This window comes from Lissotriton vulgaris, chromosome 3_1 (genome assembly GCF_964263255.1).
Source record: "Lissotriton vulgaris chromosome 3_1, aLisVul1.2, whole genome shotgun sequence".
Classification (NCBI taxonomy): domain Eukaryota; kingdom Metazoa; phylum Chordata; class Amphibia; order Caudata; family Salamandridae; genus Lissotriton; species Lissotriton vulgaris.
In genome coordinates this window covers 2,022,388,734-2,022,407,373 of record NC_141689.1, presented here as the reverse complement: position 1 = coordinate 2,022,407,373, position 18,640 = coordinate 2,022,388,734, and the positions used below count along the sequence as shown (strand labels likewise).

General features: G+C 45.7%; 1 protein-coding gene across 29 annotated transcripts in view; it reads left to right on the top strand.

The window, feature by feature from the left end:
• LOC147728754 (sorbin and SH3 domain-containing protein 2-like) overlaps positions 1–18,640 on the top strand; it is a 643,768-nt gene that overhangs the window by 82,227 nt on the left and 542,901 nt on the right. For 2 of the 29 annotated variants that reach the window (XM_086962515.1, XM_086962512.1), the window contains exon 1: positions 9,225–9,610. The exons of 23 other annotated variants lie outside the window; for them this stretch is intronic. The gene's annotated coding sequence lies outside the window, so the exon portion shown is untranslated. Of the gene's footprint in view, positions 1–9,224; positions 9,611–18,640 lie in introns of those variants that run through there. 4 more of the 29 variants (XM_086962534.1, XM_086962532.1, XM_086962526.1 and 1 more) reach the window with 3 other exon arrangements.

The following is an 18,640-nucleotide window of genomic DNA, read 5'->3' as shown; positions in this document are numbered from 1 at the left end:
TCTATCTTGACTGTCTCTGGGATGCCACACTCCCCGAAAATCTCATCCAGCTTTGGGCTGACTGACCTCGTACTTGTAGATGAGATCTGCTTTGCAATTGGGAAATCTTGAATATTCATCCATCACTACCATCACATAATTACCCAATTGTATTGGCCCCAAGAAATCGATTGCTTTCCGCCAGGGTACAGTCTGCTTGGGTGGCTTCCTCAATAATGTCAGACGACATCAAGGATGGTGATCTTGACTCATTACAAAGTTCAGGCATTCTTTGGCTGATGAAGGTGTGCTTTTGTTTCCAGTGAGTGGGGGGTGAGATGTGCAATCCACTGGGTTGTTGTCTTTCCCAGACTTGTGTTCAATAGAGTATGAGGATTCTTGAAAACGGATTCCCCATTGCATAATTCTCTGTGGCATATTTTGCTCAAGGATAACCAAATATTGCAGCGAGTACATGGTGATCAGTTATTATTTTAAAGTGTTTTCCGAAGAAGAAGATGCAGTAGTGTTCATTCGCCCAGACCACTGCCAGGCTCTCATTCTCTGCTTGTGAATAGGATCTTTCGACTTCCGACAAACTGCGGCTGGCGTAGGATACAAGTCGGGATCGCTCTTCATCATGCCGATGTTCTGCCAAGATGACTCCCAGACCCAGTGGACTGTTGTTCACCGTGAGTTCTGTGCGCCACGTTGGGTCAAGCTATACCATGTCGGTGGCACTGCTAGCTCTCCTTTTGATTTCTTGGATTGTCTGGTCACCCGCTGATCATAAATTCAGGCTGCTAGAGCTAAAAATAGACTAGACCTAAAAACATACCCACTTTTCTTTAGGGAGACTCTCAGAGAAAGACAAGCCAACACTGAGCGGTACTCACAATCTCTGTGGTTTCACCTGCCTCCTGGAATGCTTTGGTGTAAGCCAGCGTGCTTCGAGATGCCCACTGTTCCCAGTGACATGTTAAGAGCGAATATTGGTATAATACAAAATATCTTTGTCTGTTTAACAGTGAGTGAGTTTGCATGTACTGATAAAATTGTGAGTATTCATACGGTGATGTGTTTCGATCAGTGAATGAATGAATGAATGAATGACCATGACTGTGGATGAATGAATGACAGTGTGAGCATGGATGAATGGAAAGAGGAATGGGAGAGTAAGGATGGATGGATTAATGAATGTGAGTGTAAGGCTGGATTATTAGATACATACAATGAGTGGGTTTGGGTGGACAAGTGTGAGAATGGGTGAAGGTGTATGAACATGTGGATGAATGAGTGGGAGTGGAATGATGAATACTTTAGGCAATCTCAGAATGGATACGTAAAGCAGTGGATGAGTGAATGACAGTATATGGAGGAATGTGAGTGAGGATAGTTGGATGTGAACATGAAGGAATGAATGAGTGAGGATGGATGGATGGATGGATGAATGAACAAATGGGAGTGAGGATGGGCGAACAAATGAGTGTGACAGGATTAATGGATGAGCTGTGTGGACGGATGGTGAAGGAATGCGAGAGTGACACACGATGAGAGTGACGATGGGGGACATTGACCGGAGATCGCTAAAGATCTGCAGGTGCGGACCTCTCTCCCAACACCTAATCAAAGCTCCTTTCATCAGTCCTAGCTCCTAGAACTCCACACCTAAGCGCCTGTGGCCTTGGCGGGGGGTGGGAGGGAGGGGTGGTCGTTGGGCAGATCAGAGAACAACACTATCACACATGAAGCATCGTTGCTTGAAAGTGGACAGTAAAATGCTGGCCTTGATTTCTGTCCTTATGTCTCTCTGGTGACCTGCTCCAGCCATCACAGCTGGCGTCCCCCGAAAGGGAGAGGCCCGTAGGGAGTCAAACCGAAACTGGACAACAGAGAGGGGCGACGCCTGCACTGACCCCATAGATCGATCTAATGTGAAATATCAGGTGCTGATAGGAAGCGATAAACGTCAGTAGCCTACTGGGAGTGATGCCCGTTATCATTGTTGGGGTCATCTTCCAGATTACTTGAGGGGGCCTGCTTTTATTGGTGGCAGTGTTTGCATAACTCAGTAGGAGGCAGTGCCAGTCCAGCTGGGCCACTGCCACATGCATGGATAGTGTGCAGAGTTGTTTTATTGCCTCTTTGAATGCGCTACAATAAGTCTACATCAAGCTGAGAGCCTGGGCTAACTCCCCAGTGATTGTCAGTGGACATGGCTGTGGATCACTCTCCACCCTGATGTAACCAGGCACCTGCTTCTTTGTTTAAATGCATGTATGTTGTATTGGTATAGCACAAACCTACCCAAAAGTGCAATGGAGCGCTGTACATGGTGAAAGGCAAGTATACATACTTCTAGGGTGGAGTGCTGTCTGTCAACCAGTTCCAAAGACAGATGGGCTTAGAATATCTACAGATGGTTCCCAAACTTCCTTGTTTCATTATTCCATCATTTTTTTAAAAAGCTAGCATCCAACATGTTACATTTCTTTTTTTACTTGGAACTTTTTCTGGGCTAACTTTGTGTCACTATAAAAAGTACAATAGTCACCCTTAGATGGATTAAGTGGGATGGTGTTATCACGGCTGAAAGTCTGCTATGGTGCTGCAATTGGATTTAGCACACACTAGGGCTACTGGGATTTTGCACTTGGGACATGTTGGACCTGGCATCCTTTCTGTTTTTCCCCTACCTTTTCGCCCTAGACCTTCTGTTTTTGCTGACTTCGTTTTTACTGGCCTTGGGACTCTGCACACTTTTCCACTGCTAAAGTGCTCCTACTATTTCCCTTAACCCCTTCGATGCTACGGGGGGCATGTGCGGATGACGAGCTGAGCTCATCATCTAACGCGGCTTTTCGAAAAAAGCCGCGTAGCGCAAAAATCACCGCAGCAGCGATGCGGTTAAACATGGTAACATTGGCTTATACCCAAATGGCATATTTAATTTACCTCTAAGTACCTAGTAAAGTGGCAGTACATGTGCCCGGGGCCTATAAATTAAATGCAACTACTGGGCTTGCAGCACTGGTTGTGCTGACCACTTCAGTATCAATTTAAACATGTCTGAGGCCTGCCAATGCAGAGCCAGTGAGTGCAGTTTAAACTGCCATTTTGACCTGGCCTAGGCCCAAACATTCCCGTTTTATATAGATATATAGATATACAAGGCATCCCCATGGTAGGCCCGAAACAACCCAGAGGGCAGGGTGCACAGTATTTAAAAGGCAGAACATGTACTTTTAGGTTTTACATGTCTTGGTAGTGAACAACTCTTACATTCGTTTTTCACTACTGCAAGGCCTATCTCTCCCATAGGGTAACATTGAAGTTGCCTTATTACATTTTATAGGTGTAATTTCCAAATTGGGAAAGATGACTAGTTCATGTTTGGCTTCCCTGGAATCACAATTTGAAATCCAAACTTATGGTGAAGCCGAATTTGGAATTGTAATTGTGAAAATTGCACTTTTCAAAAGTTGCCATTTTCTTGCCTTAGTCATTAGGTGCCTGCAACCTGTCTCTTGGTCACATGACTGTGTATAACTGACAGTTGGACTTTGTTTATTCCTCCTATGCAGCCACGCACAATGGGTACCATAGGTGTGCCTGGATGTGCCATCACTGGCAGGATGGGTGGGAGGAGCTGGGCCCAGCCCAACTTACACTTGAATAGTCTGTTTCCTATCTCCACTCAAAGGGCTGCACACTCCCTGTAGTTAGTCTGACGAGCACATATGCCCTACCTTACTGGCTCCAAAGACCTGTCTCTAGAAGCTTCTCTTCACGTCAATGGCACAACTGTGTATAAGTACTGAGCCTCAGACACCAAATCTTCATTACACTTCTGGACCTGTGAATACTCTGCCAGGAAGAAGGACTGCTGTGCTGCTACATGGGCTGCCACTCTGCTGGGCTTCCACTTTAAAGGAACTGCTGCCCTGCTATGCTGAGCTGCTGCCCTCTTGCCTGGGGAAGAAGAACTAGAGTGCCAACTTCATTGTGAACCCAAGACCCAGAGTGACTCCAAGGGATAGTCTGCGGGCAACCTGATCGGAACTTCAGGGATATAAACTACTCCCCAACCAGCTGCAGAAAGATCCTGACCCCAAGTGGTGTGGCTCAGCGAGCTTAAATCAAGCTTTTGGGCTCTTCATAGCTGCAAACAAGACAGTTCACACCGAAACTGCACTGCTCTACCAGAAAACCAGCGTGAGCTGCCGCCAGCCTATCTCTTTGCACTGTAGCTTTGATCGCTCGCAGGGAACTGCCGACGTGAAGCTCCACCCCCGCTTGGCTTGTTTTTCACACCTCGCCGACAGCCTCCAGTGGCGCTCTCCTTGCTTCTTGTGCCCCTCTCCAATGCAAACTGGACTCTTGACACAAAACTTAAGGAGGTACAACTTCAGCTGGACTAATCTGGGTGGAGAAGTGTGGCTCACTGGTTAGAGCAGGCAGACCCTGAAGCAGAGGTCAGACCCGGGACCAGGGTTCAATTCCCGACGCGGCAGGGTCTTGAGCTCAAATGTCCATGGACTCGATAATTCTCGCTTCGGTGCCTGACCTAATCATGGGTTCACACTCTGCAACTCTGGGCATTAAGCTTGCTTAATCTCCACAACGGCCCCCCCGCGGCGGGATGCCTGGCTTTCACCTTTGGGATGCCCTGTAGGGGCTATCTCACAGGGAAAAAGCCAGGACGGGTTCCCAAGGCAAGCGCGGAGATACCCCTTTGGGGGTCGATTCAGGCCCTATATAAGATACATAATAATAATAATAATAATAATAACCGACCAGCGTTCCATTGCGGTTGGCCTCAGCTTTTGCTTTTGACCCTATCCAGCATGACCAACTAGCCGTGGTTGGCGCTTTGTGCTTTTAGGTGCTATTTTTCGCTTTATTCTTTAAAAATTCTTAACTCCTGTTCTACTAATTGGGTTTTTGTTGTTTTGTTCTTGTTTTATTTATTAAATTCAGCTCTATTTTTCTAAATTATGCTTTTGTTTGGGTCTGTGCCAAGCTACCAGGAGACTGAGCACAGGTTAATTTGGGGTTTGCTTGTGCCTTACCCAGACAAGGATGGTGGTTGCTGCTTGACCAGGGCTCACACCCCAGTCAACCAGTAACCCAATTTCTCACAGGATCTTATCGGAATATCAAAAATTGGGCGACATCTGGACCACATACAACCATTTCCTACTTGACAGATACATACAGTATGTACAATGCTTAATTGTATTGCTTTATGCAACTGTGCCATTCCTTAGATGCTCCCAGTCTCTGGGCCGTCCCGGAGTGTACAAGAATCCAGACTCACGACTACAACCCTATGCCATAAGTGCCTGTCTAATTTATACCGCACACTGGTTGATAATACACTTCTACAAGTGTGAGAAAAATAGACACAGGATTAGATGATGCTGACTGGACTTGGGTTAAGATCACTGAAGGAGTCCTCTCGATATCCATGTGGTTAACGCTCATACAACTAAAATATCTGTACTGAGTATAGTATAGTACAACCTGACTGAATAGAATGAATCCGGGCATTGATCTTCACTGAGTGAGATGCAGAGTGGAGGAAGGTACTGTCTACCACCCGATCTGGAGTTGTCCCGTTATACAGCGATATTGGACTTGCTTACATGACAGGAGGTGCATGTGTCAAGGGAGATGGGCCAGGTCTAGTTACATCATGATGTAGGTCCCACCAGCTACAGTGTCACTCAAGAATGAACAAAAACCACATCCCCTCAACAGCTCATCAGCTATTTGCTTCTCCCCCTACACAGACCCTTATTTGTTGTACTTGCATTATGTTTGCAATAAGAGGCAAAACAGTGTTCAGGAAGACCTAAAAAGGCTTTGCACACATTTTTCTTAGTACAGACAACTTACTGGGAAAGGACAGAGCTTAACTTTGCAGTGCAGAGACAGACACAGAGTTTTGCAGGCCCTTCGTATTGTTGGACATACACAAAAAAATGCACCGCATCATCCATCTTAACTGAGTCTACTAAATATTGTAATGCAAACAATTCAGTTGCTTCTAGCAGTAGATGAATGGTAATAATGTGTGTCCTTCGGGCATTAGTAGTAGATCCTAGCCTGCCAGCAGTCACTTATATGTGTTTCATCTGCACCACCTAGCTACAGACTAACTATAAGGGCTCTTCATAAATCCACTAATGGCCTTTCCTGTATTGCGACCAACCTACTCTCACATAACCTCCAACAGGCCTTGCACAGTCCACATCAGCCCCTCCATACAACGTCCAACAGATCCATACAACACCCCAAATAGTCATTACTATTGCTTACACTGAGGGTCCTTTGCTTAGAAATCACCACGCAGCGGTTAGTCATCTTGTGAGGAGTGTCCATTACGTTACCAAGATGAGGTCCTTCACTTTATCCCATTAGGTAATGGGGATAGATCGTCCTTTGGGAGGAGTCTTGGCTTTACACCTGCACACACTCTAGGTAAACTTAGAGTATGGTTCGCATAGTAGGAGTACGCTAGAATTACTACCTTGTTTATATGCCTAGATATATACATTGTTTACCACCATGGTAGAACTATATTTACTATTACGCTTTTGGTGGTGGTAATCACGTGTATCTGCTTCCGTCTTCTAATCAGTGCAGCACATGTATTTTATGCAAGAATAACGTGGGTTAAATAAATATTATTGGAAACGTCCCACTGTGTATTCTTTGTATATTTCTCTGAGAGAAAGTGAACATGAGTGACTGAGTAAAAGATTCTGTATTCTTTTAACGATCCCTGAGGGGTCAAGGTTGTCATGTTAAGGGGTTGCCAGAAAATCATTCGCTCTGTGGTAGGTTAAGGGGGCTTACGGTGGCACTGTGAGCTAGTTGGTCTATAGGCCACCATATTCTGTAGGGTGTCCGGAATCATTTTCGACACAAGTACCTTAGTTTATGTTGTCCAAACAATGCTCAGGTCCTATGGATTGGTAGGAACTACACAACAGACTCTTACTTGGATCATAACAATTATTCACAGAGATTCCAACAGACATTTCCATAGCTCTGAACTAATGTAAATATTAACACAGGGCACCGCCAGATGCAAAATATCCTCCACAGTTTATTCCATATCCACTGACATAACATTGCATAGCACCAAACGTTCATTGCATAGTTCCCAAAGGCCCATACATAATTCTAACATAACCTGAAAAGGGCCCTAAAATTATTCTTTGCATCTGCAAGTAGCGCTAAACATACCTGCACAGACCTCCCTGTATTCCCAACGGATCATTGCTTAACCCCTAACAGATCTATTCATAGCTCCTAGAGGCCCTTAAATAGCATCTAACCAACCCATCACATACCTCCCAGCAGCCATGACATATCCCAGAAGATGTCCTTGTTCTATCACGTGTCGCCTAATTAAACCTAAAAAAACATCCCCCAAAAAACACTTAGAGGTACTGCTTACAAACTCCCACATATCTAGGCTGGGACTCTTATACTCCCCCAAAGATCAACATATAGCACATACGTACCCTTGGATGCAGTCCAGCCGGTGCCCACATAGCACCAGATGCTCTTTAGAAAACTACACACAACACGCCTACAATAATTAGGAGAGCAAGATGAGCAAATGCAATGTATGAGGCACGTTTACGAAGTACAGTTCATGTTCACAACCTTAATTAACAAGACCACAGTGAGGTGTTCTGATATTTATGGCTCACTCTGAGAAACAGGTAGTAGGAATCCTCCAACACATTACAGAAGGAGATAAATAGCGCCCAGTGGCAACACTGAGCCCGCCAGGTTATTGCAAGGGGTTAAAGGAACAGCAGTGGTAATTGCATTACTTATGGCATCCTGTCCAGGGAAATATATCACCTGAAATTGACATTTACTGCCCAAAATAAGATCCTCACTTTGCTGACATTAAAACTGGTGAAATTTATAAACGTACATTAAGTGAAGCGTCGATTAAATGCGGTCTCTAAACACGTCTGCGAATAGTTTTATTTTGCAGGAGCCTGGGGACGTCCTGCTCACATCTGCTGGGTGTAGGCAGCAGGTTGTAGGATGCTCCAGATGTTTTACAATCCCTGAGAGGACGACACATGGGGCTATCACCTGTTCAGAGCTCGTGAGCCATCATCCCTTGCCCCAGGCCATGCTTGGATTCAGCAGAATTTACCGCCACGTGCCACCCCCTTCCAATATGGCGTAAAGTTGGCAGTCTCTAGTGGAGACTGGATTTTTATATCTGATTACTGTAACTACGGCCTCCTCCCTGCCATGTATTGTAATTGAGGTCCAGGTTTAGTAGTGTAGACCATCCACGGAAAAGACAGGCTACCTTTTTTTAAAGTTTTATACAGCGCGAACTCGACCCGAACGCTTCATATGAGCACCAGTTACACAACACAAGTTCAGTCATTTTATTGTTTTAGGCACGGGGAGATTAAGTGATTTGCCCACAATCACAAGATGTTAAGCCGACGCCGAGACTCGAACCTGGTTCTCCAGTTCCAAAGTCCACAGCGGTGGCCTTTTCCCTCTGCTAAAACCTAAACTAGGTCCCCTCTCTGGTATTTCTTATGTAATGTGGCTTACGTACTCCAAGTGGGCCAGCACAAAAGGATGCCCGCTCCCCCCTTACAGATGTGACGAGGGTCCACGAGCCCTCATATCTCACATATATTCTGTTTTTTGATTTTATACAGCACAGGGGTACATAATTTGTGAATGTACAGAACTGTGCATAGTACTTTTTAGTATCACCCAAAGACACTCACTTTATTAACCTGGGAAGGATAAAAGGTTGAGTTTGTCCTGCATGGATGCAGGCGCAGCAGGTGCCTCGCCCTTCGTACCGCCCATTATGAGAGTTCACCTAAGAATCCGTGCTCGAGCAGAGGCACACATTAATTCACAGTTTGAGCGTTCAGAAGCCGCACACTGCTGTACGCGGCACTATACAAGATCCTTCATAAATGAGAATAACAAATATCCATCTTTTTGTTTCATGTCTTGCAAGCTAGGCGGAACCTGCAGGTTGGAAAATAAATCCTCCGTTGTATTTTTCAGCTGTAAAAGGTAGGATGTAGCGGGCCCCGCTGTAAGGTAGTCGCAGCCTTTTCCCAGTTGACCATATTCAGACGAAAGCAACGCCTCCCTGGAGAGTAGAGGAATGCCTTTCTCTGCCTAAATATGTCTCCCAGCCCCGAAAGAATGAACAGGGGCATTCTGTGCAGGCCTCTTCGCCTGACAGTGCGCCTTTGTTACCTCTCCAAAGGTGGTGTCAGATATAGCAGTGAGAAGGCGCTGCGCTCCGCGGGCCGCCCTCCTCCCTCCCGGAACACGGGGCCCGCCTTGAATAGCCGCCACTGTCGCATGGACGGCGCCAGCACAGGACACCAGCGCCCGGGTGGGCTCGCACAGCGCAGCCCGGCCGGCTGGGTATCTGGAGACCGCTGCACCGCGGAGGCGCGGGACTTCTGAAGGACCCTCGTAGTACGGAGGAGAGCGCTGCTTCGCGGGGCAGGAGCCCGCCACAGCGCGCTGCTTCCAGTGGAAGGTGCCTTCCCCCCACCCCTCGCAAGGGGGTGCTGTCGCTCGGACGCCATGGCGGGTACGTACTGTACACCTAGTTACCTCAGCGCTGTATGTTATCCATGTATCCTCCCTGCAAACGATTATTGTGACATGGCGCAAGGCGTGCGAGTGCCAATGTGTCGGAGTGGTTCTGTATTGTCAGAGTTCAGGCATTTCTTTGATTTCGGATTCTTTGTGGTGAGTATAGCTATCTGGCCATCACTGACCAGCCATACTACGACATGACATATGGCAGACTTCAGTTCAGCCATGGAGGGCTTGGCGTTTCTCACGGGTACTTTGCCCGGGAAGGGGGGAGTGTGTCTGCTCGCAGCAGGTGCCGCGAGGCTCCGGCTCTCCTTGACTCTACTGTAGAGCCCGCGCTGCTTTCTTCAAGTGTGCTTACATGACTTGAGAGGGACGCCTGCAGCTCCCTGGTGAGCGTGCAGGGCAGTGACTGTCATAAAGATAAACAAAAAGGAATTCCTTTCAGTGTAATTCAGTTTTAAAGCATTAATGTAACTGTCATAAAGATGCCACTCCAGGTGTGACGCGCCCGAGTCCCAGCGTATGCCTCGCGCCACCTCACGCACACGGTAGAAGCAATGGGGGAGGGGGGGGGGGGGGGGGGCTGGGTGCTTTATACCACGGATATCTCCCACAGACACTCACACTTGGTGTCATCTCTGTCAGTGCTTGCTCTTAAAGGTCAAACTGATACAAACTAAGTACTGTAGAAAACACCTCTATCGAAGAGTGTAGGCAGTGTCAACATGGCCTTTAAACCTGTGAAACGTATGTAGCGGGAAGGTGGCTGGCGACCTTCGAACGCTGCAGGCTGTGCATTAGGCGCGCCACTGGTTGCGGTCTGCGTTTCTCAGTGGATGCCCCTATAGGCGCCAATGACGCCCGCCGCAGCTCTTCAGAAAGCCACTTGGGTCTGTCCAGCACCTCGCGATTAGAAGGTGCCATTCCGGACGGAAGGAGGGAGATAAGCTCTTGGAACAGCTATTTTCTCATTCCCCGAGAGTTAAACATTAAACCCGAGGCACTGATTACATGCGCTCGCCCGTGTGCAGGGCTTCACTCTGCACTGTGTTGCAGCGGAACATTAATGTTTAACTGAGTACCTGCGCGCAGGGCAGCCCAGCAGAAACAGGCACCTGTGTTCAATGTGAACCAATCCAAGGCACACGACACGGGTTATTTATAATGCTCATATAACTGCTTCTTGTATGTATCCGCATCTGGGTTGTTCTCATGCAGGAGGGTGCACCGACCTTCACTAATTCTCTGTACAAGGTACTATCATCGGCTCCTCCAGCGTTCACTGGGATAATCTGGACCGGGTGCACCTCTACCCCTCTTCCTCTGGGCCATTGCACAAGACTTTTCTCTCAGCGATGCTAGAGGTGACAACACTTGCTCCCTACTTCCTAGTCAGGGCTGTTAGTGGGATGAAAAAACTGGGGGGTCTCTCAAGGGGGCATGGCCCATGTAATTAAGGGCGTGGCTTAAAAACACGAAAGCTAAAAGTTTGTGTTCAGCAGGGCTCGAGTCGGGGTACCATGCGGGTGGACGGCGTCCCCCCACTTATTTTACCAGGGGGATGCCGTTCCCCCTGCCAAACAGCTGGACTCCACCCTCTGGCTTCTCTGGGACTAGATCGGAGCTCACAGCACGCTGCTCACGCACTGGCTTTTTAGATGCAATCGCATTTAAAGGGTGAGCGAGGGGAGGCAATAAGCCCGATGGTGCAAGCCACCTTTCATGACATCACTTCCTGTTGTGACATCACTTCCGGTGACCGTGTCCCCACCACTTTTTTTTTTTAGGACTTGTGCCCTGGTGTTCAGCATAGTGTGCCGCTCGACTGGTATTTTGTTGTATGTCATTGCATCCAGATATATGATACAACAAGTAACATCATACTTACAACAAGTCAGGACTATTGACTTAGTTAATGCTTATTTACCTTATGCAACTAACAACCATTGACAGTGGCTTTAAAAAAGACTGCCGGTGCTCAGACCTTGTGAGACCCAGCCCACTTAAAGCCCTGTTCCTAGTCCAGATTAAGGGTGGTGTTTCCAGTTGGTATAATACCACCGCCTCAGCCATGGGCTGCTTGCCCTTCATGACGTAAGTCATCTGCTTGTAGGTGGACCTACATCAGCAAGGAAAGACGAGGATTTCCTTCACAACAAATATGGCTTCAATCAGTCAATGTGTTCTGTCAACTTTGGTGGTGACTATTTTCTTCCTGAAATATTTCAAACACAAGGTCCAAGTGAGGGTTACTGCAGTGGATGAGAGTTCACACAAGTTCAACGTTAAGATCCGTGGGCAGGGGGTGATGTGATTGTCCCTCTCATGCTGGGTGTTTCTGTAGGTGGCCTCAAGATCATCTAGAGAGTGCTGCTCAGTCATCCGCCAAACCATATCTGGATATGGGTATAACAGTGCTTTGCACTGCGTCTCCATTTCTTGTGTGGAGATACTAATAAGGGTATTGTGGGTTCAGTTTGTCTCAGGAGGTTTCATCCTTACTTTTTGTTCTTCTCTGTTCTTCTCTTGTCTGTATCATCACATGCCCCCTTCAAAATGAGGGTTCTGGGGCTTCCACCTGGAAGAATATGCTTCCAGGTAGAAGTATAACTTGAAGTGTCACGAGCAGGTCATTGATTCTCAGATTTAAGTAATCTAACAGCACGTCAGTCCAAAGTTTCAGTAAAATGGAGCAAAACACATTTATACTTTTTTTCTGTATGAATATTTAGTGGGATCGGTAGGAGACTTGAGTTTGTGCCAGGGTGAGTCTGATATTCCATGAATGCATGGGCTCTAAGGTATGCACACTTTGAGTATGTTTTACCACAATCTGAACAAGATCCATCAGATCACAGACATGGTGAAATGGGATCACAACACCCATGAGCTATCAGAGCACTGTACCCTCTCTATTTAATTTAGACTGTGAAATCCTAAGGCCACAGCTTTGTCACAACGTTCTCATATTATGGAACACCCTATGTGTAAGCGTATCTTCAGGGTGGGCGTTTGGGTGAGTAAGCCTTACCCCTTCGGTGAGTAAGCCTCACCCCTTCAGAAGTAGTGCATTCTCCAGTGATAGTTTCGTGTTGTAGTGTCCAGGGGTGTGGAAATTAATACAATATCTACTTGTCCATGGGGTTAGGTTGCTTCATAAATCTACGTAGCCTGTCAAAAAAATCCACTTGTCCCTGATGTGCCACATAGTGCTGTGACAAATTATGGAAGCAATCTCATTATGTAAAAGCTCTGATAATCGCCTGTCTGATTATGCCAGGTCTCATACTATAGGAGGGTTTGCATTCTAGGAATTCCCTTATTTTGCCTTTTTTCAATAGATCTACATAATGGTGCTAGAGGTAGAATTAAGCAATAGTTCCCGTTTTGGAATGCTCTTTTGAGTCTGTGTAAACTTACTAACATGCATGTTTAAGGGTGTTCACCAGCTGTCCTCTAATCTTTTCCCATACTGAGGAAGGTTGGAAATTTGCTCCTGACAAAGGCAGAAGTAAAATGTCTTCCGGGGTTGAGGAAAAAGATGGTTGGAGGGAAAGTGAATCTGTAAATGCTAAACAGATTTCGCATGAGCAAATCTGCACATACATATTTGCTTGTGCTAAAATGGAGTTCACAAATATTTTCTAGGAGTACGATTTCCTGACCGACTTCTGTAAATTCTTGAAAGCTGTAAATCTGCACTAATGCAATGACATATACGATGGGTGCCCTTTGTGACTTTCTTTAATGGTCTTCTGTGTTTTTTAGAGAGCTTCTGTTTATGGGAAGGAGAGAGATTGGAGGAACGAGGCCTCCCATCCCTTCTTGTGTTTGTATTTTCTATAGAGAGAAGTTTGGAATGTGCTTTGTGCTCACCATATATCGATCCTTTCTACCTAGCTATCTCTCTTTCGCCAGAGAATTCAGACTTTCCGATCTACAGTCCACAAATATGCATGGATATTCGATATTTTCTCTTCATATTCGTCCATTGTACCTAATGTTGGAAGGCACACTTGTCATTGGCTTCAAAGCTGCAAGGTACAACTGGTATCATGATAATTTCCCACCACATCCTATGTATGAGTTTGCTTTGCTGCATTTACTATTAGAACCTTCAAATTAAGTTTTTTCAACCTTTATTTCTGAGTTCTAATCCTGGTTTTTGCACGTGACCAAAAATCGTGTGATTGTGGGCAAATCTATGTATTTACCCGTATTTCAATTTATAGTTAATGTAATGCAAGCCCTTATCGTGCTGCTTGGTATTAATTCCCATTGCATCATATTTTGTTCTGGGTAATCTGAGAATCACTTTGTGGGAACTTTGTCAATTTGTTAGTACAGGAATACCAGTGTACCCGGCAAATCGGGATAGATGTGCTCTGTGAGAGTTCTGTGGATGGATCCTTCAGTAGTTGTATATTTGCTGGTGGTGGAAAGCAGCAGAGAGGAGCATCAAGAAAGTCATAAGAAAGACTCGACAGCAGGGTTGATAGTTACTCTAGATGGTGCTCCTCGTGAAACAAGAGCATTGTGAGAGCCATGTGAAAGACCCATTCTTGGAGAACCAACAGTGGCGGGTGGTAATTTTATAAGGGAGTGGGTGTACGGGACACATACGCACTCACACCCATGCATTCCCACATGCGTGCACACACACATCCATTCACAACACTCACTGCCAAATATTCATACATACACGCATGCACCAAACATTAATAAAAAAATATATATATCACACTTACCTGCAGCTCTGCCTCGGAGTCCCAGGAGGGTTGGGGTTGTAGAAGTCCCTACTGTTAGGAGTGGGATGGGGTCAGTGAGAGTTGCTGACCCCACCCCACTCTGTGACGAGGTGTGACTGGTGGACACTCCGCTCTTGGCACTTCAGAGCCTAAGTCTGAAGTGCCCAGTTCCCAGGCAATCGGTGAAGCTCCCCCTCGTCATGAGGGGTAGGGCCTTGAGGACCTTTGCTGAGCTGAGGAGGCCACGCACAGAGGAGCTGTGACATCCTCAGCCCAGCAAACTTCAGCTCAGGCAGCCTGGAGCATGCGTATTCAGCGCATGTCTAGCTCCTAGCTGCTTGACCTGAAAATAAAGTAAGTCTGTCGGGGTGACCTTTGCGCAGCCTGACAGATACTCTTCTTGATGGCCAAAAGGTGGGGTGGCATGTCACCTCAGGCCATATGGATGGGCCGCCACTGGATAGAGGTGCATCATGAGAACCCAGAGGACGGCTCAGGAATGGTCTGTCTGCCCCATCACATGTCAAAATAGATGTTCTTTGTGAGAGACCAAATGTCTATATATCTTTAGGTCACGTAAAAAAGAGGGCATTGTGAATCGATTTCAATTGCAGAAAAAGTGTTGGCACAGATCAGTGGCTGATGTATTGTAACACTGAACATTTTTCACTTTTAAAGTACAACCTGAAACTCTTAGTGCTGATTTATACGGCAATTTGGAAACACTTAATGCATTTTAATGCACTCGTTCAATTGTTGAGTGGGGCATGCAATCAGAATGTGTCATGTAACAACGAGACTGTCCCTCATCAGCAACTCTCATAACACTTGACTATTTGGAGTGCTAGGATAATAAGGTTGATGAGAGCAGGCATATACATGTGGATACATGTGGTAATAGCACCACTGATCTTGGAGACAGTCAATAATGTTACTTATCAACCCATTTCCTCCCATTATGTACATTTGACTATGGCTCTTGCTCATTATTTGGGTGATGGCTATTAAGCAGTAATATTGACTGGCCTTGCAGCACACCATACTACTTATGTATGCATATTTGCTCTGGTATAAGTGTCTATACATTAATGCTACCAAAAACATTATTTACTTTCTAGTATATGTTAATTCCTCTCCGTGGCACCCTTCAGCTTCCCTCTCATTTTGCCATCCCCTTTTACGGGAAATTGTAGACTCGCACGCTTCTTATTTACATTGATTATGGCCCTTTCTGTATGTAGTTTATCACGCTATAAATGTCCGTATGAGTTAGTGTGACGAGGTGTTCACGTGCCAAGTCAGCCAAGCATCTCACTTAATAGTCTATGTTGAATCTTTATACGGCATCTTAGAGTGGTAATGTTGTTAAAGGCTAGTTTTACCTGTATGCTTAGAGTTTTGTGAACCACAAGGGAATAGATCTGGTAGTTCCGTCACTGCCTCAGTTCCAACTCCTGCGTGTATTTGTGGGTTAGCTTGCACCAGTGAACCTTAACAGGATCTTTAGGAAGGGTAGCGCGCAACAGTGCAACTATGTACATGACAACTGTTGCCCTCAGTGGCAGGGATGTGCTTGTGGGGGTATCTGTTGTTCTGCCATTCGGTGCAAACTTTCTGAAATCCAGGACACTTTCCAAACTCCTGGCAAAATGTAACGGGCGATTATTGTTTGTCAGGTGCAATAATTAAAATATTCACTTTTTAACTGATCTGGAACCTGTATAAGGTCAATATGCCAGGCACCTTATTTTGAACCAAACTCTATCTGCACTTCACTGAGCAGAGAGCCATGGTGCAGTCATCATTCAGGATACATCTCTGGATTTTCACCTTCCCCTCGGAACTTCTTGTCTTCAGGCCTCTTGCTCCCAGTTGTTTTCTTGTATTCTGTTCTGTGTCTCTGTGATAGGCTGTGCTTTTTAAATATTAAAGTGAGAGGAGATGAGAGTATAGAGAATTTCAAAAGTGACAGATCTGAAAAACATAACTAATGTAGGATAGTCAAACACAATCTATGAACTCTAACTATGACACTGTAGGAGCGTGTACATTGAATTAGTAAATTGTAGGGCGATTTGGGAAGCCACACTCGTCTTCTCTTCTCTTAATCTATCCCACATCCAAATGTACCACTTTAGAAAGTCTGGTTAGGGTCTTGAGATTGTTGTACTAATCTGTGACCTCAATTCCCTACCAAAGTACCTTTGGGGCCTCAGATGCCTTCCACTCACTCACTAAAATTCCTGTACTCCCTACAATACTTGCATTTTCTGTGATACACAGGTATGTTATAGCCCGCATCTCATGGTACTTAGAGATGATGATGGTAAATAGGTTGTGGATGGTACATAAAGTCAGCATCAACATCTTAAATCTATAATTTAAAAGGCTCTACGCCTCCATTCCTTTCCCCTCTGTCCACCTTCACCATATTTTGTGTCATTTTGTAAACCTGAGCCTTGTGTGGTACTTTGCAGATATGTTTGCATTATATAAATCACACAAACACATACCTACCCACACACACATGCAAACAAAGAGTACATTTGTATTTTATGTATTTCTTTAGTTTTTGTATTATGCGGAATCCTTACATGAAACCAAATGCACAAGATCACACTGAAAGTAGGCAGATGTGCAAGCCGGTAAAAAGAACTTACCATTGGTTTACTATTGCAGTGGATCTGGGCAGCTGTACAAGTTGACACGTAGGGGCCTATTTCGATGTCCATTGGAAAGCCTCCGACATAGACAGTTTCAATTCCGACCTCCAAATTTCAATGTAGGTGGTCAGAATTGAAACCGGCCGGTCATTCCGGCTGGCTTCCGATGGGCTCAAGGAGCCCGCCCGCCAGTCGGAACTGGCACATAATCCCAATATGATGGCGTTTCCGCCATCAGGATTATGATGCTCGGTTTCTAACAGGATTTCCATGCCAGGCTTTCTGTCATGGAAAGCCTGTCAGAAAGTGAGTTTGGGGGCCCCTAGCAGATCCCTTTCTCCTTGCAGCCTCCAGTTGAAGGCCTAGGGGGCACCCAAGATATCCCCCTGTTGATCCCTGCAGCATTTTGCAGGCACCTTGAGGTGCCTCCACCATACGGGCTCACCTTGGTGATGAATGGCTGGAGGAGAGAGAGGCGATGTTGCTTCGAGAAGTGAGACTTCCTCCAGTCGGTCGTAAACATGTTAATAGATCCAGATTAAACACGGCGGCTTGGCTTGCGATTCTGTAACAGAGTCTAGGCCAGACTTCGGTAGCTGCAGGGCTCATGTCCACGCCGTGTGTACTGGGACCCAAGCGATCGGGATTGCTGCACCACTAAAGGGTAGAAGGCATTCCTGACAACCCGCCAGTATCTCCAAGCACAGTCTAGCTTTTGGGCAGGGGGGCGGCGTCCACCCGCCAAAAACCCGGTAAAATAAGTGGGAGGACGCCATCCACCCACATGGTACCCCGACTCGAGCCCTGAATAAAACGTGACAAAACAAAACAGGAATTGACAAAGCTGAAAGGCTGGCATGAAATGCCAGACCCATTGACTTTGCCAATGCTTCTTTTAATGTCAAGTCTGTATTGGAACCTACTATCAGACAAACAATTAAAAACTTTTTAAAAGATTGGATACATCAGTCATAGAATGCCCCAATTATTACTCAAGAAGTTCAGTCTAAAAGACAACCAAAAGAATATAAAACTGCGAACAGTACAAAAATAGGGTCTTGGTCCACCCATTTGTTGTGCATACTTGGGCCAGTCGCATCCATTTAAAACCGCCATCTTGGAAATATATAGAAGAGGAACTGGTATTACAATTTCACTGCGAGATGTAATGTTTTGTCATTTGTGCAGGAAAAGAAAAGCAAGTACGTGTCCAAGATTTCCCTTTTAAGCACATCTGCGCATACGCATAGGATATTTTAAAAAAGCACCTCCCATGCTATTTGAATGAGGAATTAGAGTTTGAATTAAATCCGGAAACTAAATTAAGGAAGGAAATAGAAGGATAACGTTAGCTGTAAACATTTGAATGGGGAAATAGGATATGCATTCATCGAAAATAGTAAGATATATTGCAAGTTTGTTTAAATGTAGATGTATTAACCCTCTACACTAGTGCCACATATGTTATTTTCGGACCCATCTGCATTAGCAAGAACCAAAAAGCAAAGCCATTGAAATAGAAAAACAAAAAATGCAACAATGGGTGGGAATAAAAGAAAGAACATCACACGAGCCATCTGTGCCAAGACTGAAAAGCAGCACCTTTTT